This window comes from Chenopodium album, chromosome 18, assembly GCF_948465745.1.
Source record: "Chenopodium album chromosome 18, dcCheAlbu1.1, whole genome shotgun sequence".
NCBI lineage: Eukaryota > Viridiplantae > Streptophyta > Magnoliopsida > Caryophyllales > Amaranthaceae > Chenopodium > Chenopodium album.
The window spans coordinates 19900707-19905136 of NC_137851.1; the positions used below are offsets into that span (position 1 = coordinate 19900707).

Sequence of the window (4430 nt, forward strand, 5' to 3'; positions counted from 1 at the left end):
TATAGCAATCTCCCTCTCATTACTCGTGGTTCGACTCGGACTTGTCCTATACTAGGAATAAGTTTGATTTTCTTGATTGTTTGATTGGTGGTGCTTTAGTTTTTAACGACCTAGATTACCACGCATCAAAATGGACGCCGTTGCCAGGGAATGATACTGGTGCTTTGTTATAGTTGTTGAGTCTACTTCAGTTTTAATTGGAAAATAAAAAAAAAGATTTTTCTCTTTTTGGCTACATTTGTAGCCTTGCTACGAATTGTTTCTTTTGAGATTGTATGCGTAGAGCACGTGGTTGTTCATTAGTGCCACTTGATCCGGAAATTGAGAGGACAATTGCAAGGATAAGAGTTGCTAGACGTTCTTTGAGTTCTAGCCCTCCAAGTGAAGAGGAACCACAACAAGAAGAACAAGCAAAGATGGGAGAAAATCCAAGGGTGGGTTGAAGGAATTGGGGATTCTGGGTGCATATAGGTTTGAAAGTAGGATTGCTCCACCCACAACATCGACAAATGACTTCGAAACAAGGCCGACAATGATCACTTTGATAGAGAGGCGACAATTTAATGGGGCCAAACATGAAAGTCCACTAAACCATCTCAAAGTGTTCGAAAAGTATTACAAAAATATCAAAGTGAATGGAATCTCCCAAGAATTCATCCGCCTCAAGCTTTTTCCCTTTTCTCTCATAGGGCGTGCCTTGGAATGGTTAGACAAGGAGGTCAAACCCAATTCTCTAATGACATGGGATGAAGTGACCAAGGAATTTCTATCCCGTTTCTACCCACAAAAGAAAACGGCGAAGGCTAGAGCTTTGATTCAAGGTTTCAAGCAAAAGTCTAGTGAAAGCCTCTATGAAGCACGGGAGAGGTACAAGGAGTATCAAAGAGAATGTCCTCACCACGGAATTCCGACTTACCAAATTATTCAAATCTTCTATGGTGGCCTAAGTTTTCAAGGAAAGTCATGTCTTGATGGAGGAGCCGGAGGCCCCATCATGTATAAAACGGAGGAGGAAGTGGTAGACATAATTGAAGACGTAGTGAGGTACTATAGAGATTGGCAAGATGGTGAAAGGGAGTCAACTAGCAAGAGTAGTTCTTCGGTGTACTCGATTGATCATCTTAATGCCATAAACAACTTGTCTTCACAAATGACAAACTTGGGGAAGGAAATGTCCGCTATCAAGGAAAAGTTGGAAAGTGCTACCTCCCAAGTTTCGAATCTTCCCTCCCAATCTAAGGGGAGAAGTATGTCTTCTAACTCTCAACCCTTTCCCTCTTCTAGTAAGATGCCTAGTGGTTGCTTGTTTTGTGATGTTTGCGGATCGTATGATCATGATGCTTCTAATTGCCCTCATGCATGTATGGATGTTTGTGATGATCAAGATGGAAATGTGAATGAGCATGTGAATTATGTGTCAAACAATAATGATTCTAGGTTTGAGAATCAAAGAGGTCAATGGAATAGGAATTACAACAACCATGGAAATTTTGACAACTATAACCAAGGTGGTGGTAATAGATACCAAGGGAACCAAAATTCCCGAGGTAACTATAACAACCAAGGTTATAGTAGCCAAAATCAAAACCAAAATTATGGTAATCATAATCAAGGTTATGGTCAAAATCAAAATAGAGGTAATTGGAACAATCAAAATAGGGAAAATTTTCAAAACAATGCTCAAAGAGGTCCCCCACCCGGATTTTCTCCAAAGACCCAAAGTGATAATTCCTATGTTCAACCTTCTTCTTCTTCTAGAACTAACTCGGAGGAAATCATTGAAAACCAAACCAAGTTGTTGAACACCTACATGGCAGTGAGTGATAAGAAGTTTAATGAAATGATGACCCACAATAAGATTCTTGAAAACCAAATTTCTCAACTTGCTAATTCTTTGAAAGACCATGTAAGCCCTTCTTCTTTACCTTCTCAAGGCCTAGACCCTAAGAGACCCGTTAATGCCATAGTCACAAGAAGTGGTAGGGTGCTTGAGAAGAGTTTGCCTAGCAAGAGTAAGAGTGAGGAGGGTGCCAAGGAGGTTTTAGTTGAGGATGAGGGAGATGGTGCATCTTTGAATAAAGTAATGGTAGAGCCAACTAAGGAGGTGAAGGAAGAGAGAGAAGTTGTGAAACCCAAGCTTTCTTATCCACAAAGATTCATGAGACACAAGTTGGATGAACAATTTGGAAGATTTATTGACATGTTCAAACAACTTCATCTTTCTCTACCATTTACCGATGTTGTCACCCAAATGGCGAATTATGCAAAATTCCTTAAAGACATTTTGAGTGGTAGGAGGACTTGTGATGTTGTGGAGATGGTGAACTTGACCGAGAATTGTAGTGCAATCATAATGAACAAGATGCCACTTAAGCTAAAAGATCCCGGAAACTTTTCCATCCCTTTTGCTATTTACAAAATGCAAATCGATAATGCCTTATGTGACATAGGAGCTAGTGCTAGCCTTATTCCATATTCGGTGTACCAAAGACTTGAATTAGGGGAACTCTTGCCTACCAACATTACTTTGCAATTGGCCGATAGATCAATCAAGTTTCCAAAGGGTAAGGTAGAGGATGTCGCAAATTTATTATTCCGGTGGATTTTAAGGTACTTGAGATGGACGAAGATGCTAACATTCCTATCATTCTAGGTAGACCTTGAAGACGTTGATGAGCAAATGTGCATGAACATCTTCCATGGTTGAGCTCAAACCTCTTCCATCACACCTTAGGTATGAATTTTTAGGCCCTAACTCAACTTTTCCCGTGATTGTTAGTTCCTCCTTGAGTGAGAGCCAAGCCCAAAATTTGTATGGTGTATTGAGAAAGCACTAAGGTGCTTTGGGCTATACCATTGATGACCTCAAGGGTATTAGTCCCGCCCTATGCATGCACCACATCACTCTTAAGGATAATGCCTCACCAAGCATTGAAAGACAACGAAAACTTCACCCTCAAATAGGGGAAGTAGTCAAGAAGGAAATCACCAAGCTATTGGATGCGGGAATCATATTCCCCATCTCTAGCTCAAGGTGGGTTTCCCCGGTCCACGTTGTCCCAAAGAAAGGAGGCATGACCGTTGTGGAGAATGAGAAAGGTGAGCACATTCCTACAAGGACGGTCACGGGATGGAGGATGTTTATAGATTATCGACGTCTAAACATATCCACTAAAAAGGATCCTTTCCCCCTTCCCTTCATTGATCAAATACTTGAAAGACTAACAAGGCATAAGTATTATTGTTTTCTTGATGGTTATTCCGGTTTCTTTCAAATTCCTATTCACCCGGATGACCAAGAGAAAACAACTTTTACTTGCCCATATGGAACCTTTGCTTATAGAAGAATGACATTTGGGCTTTGCAACGCCCCCGCCACCTTCCAACGGTGTATGATGAGCATATTTGGAGATATGTTGGAGGAGGAAATGGAAGTGTTCATGGATGATTTTTCGGTGGGAGGTGTTTCATTTGAAGCTTGCCTTGAGAACCTTGAAAAGTGTTTGGCTCGGTGTGAGAAAGTGAATCTAGTCTTGAATTGGGAGAAATGTCACTTTATGGTTGAGGAAGACATTGTCCTTGGTCATAAGATCTCCCACAAAGGAATAGAGGTGGATCAAGCGAAGATTGGAGTCATTGAAAAGCTACCACCTCCGGTCAATGTAAAAGGTGTGAGATCTTTCTTGGGACATGCCGGGTTTTATAGGAGATTCATCAAGGATTTCTCTCTAATTGCTAAGCCCCTCAATGATCTTCTTCAAAAGGATGTTGAGTTCGTGTTTGATGATAGATGCTTGGAAGCATTCAACAAATTGAAGAAAGCCTTGACTTCCACGCCCATAGTCCAAGCACCGAGATGGGATTTACCTTTTGAATTAATGTGTGATGCTAGTGATACGGCTATTGGAGGTGTATTGGGTCAAAAGGTTGATAAGAAGCTCCATGTCATCTATTAAATGTCAAAAACTATCAATGGAGCTCAACGAAACTACACAACAACGGAAAAAGAGTTTTTGGCAATTGTGCATGCTTTTGAGAAATTCCGTTGTTATTTGTTGGGTTCCAAGATCATTGTTTTCACGGATCATGCGGCCCTCAAATATCTTTTTGCTAAGAAGGAATCAAAGCCTAGATTGCTTCGGTGGGTGCTTGAACTTCAAACCTTTGATATTGAGGTTAGAGACAAGAAAGGGGCGGAGAATGTTGTGGCGGATCACCTCTCTCGCCTTGAGGACTTCCAAGTCTAAGATGATGGTTTCCTTATTGAAGATAGGATGCTTGATGATTTCTTATATGCCATTGATGTGAAGAAACTCCCTTGGTTCGCCGATTTGGTTAATTTTCTAGCATGTGGGGAGTTTCCACCTTCATTTTCGTAGAATCAAAGAAAGAAGTTCAAGAGAGAAGCTCGACACTATTTGTGGGATGAT

The 4430-nt window shown here is 40.9% G+C and overlaps 1 non-coding gene across 1 annotated transcript; it reads right to left on the minus strand.

The window, feature by feature from the left end:
* Positions 1 to 800: 800 nt before the first annotated feature.
* On the minus strand, positions 801 to 906 carry LOC145593205 (small nucleolar RNA R71). The gene has a single exon (XR_014102580.1). It is a non-coding gene; the product is annotated as a small nucleolar RNA R71 (small nucleolar RNA).
* Between the last annotated feature and the right edge of the window lie 3524 nt (positions 907 to 4430).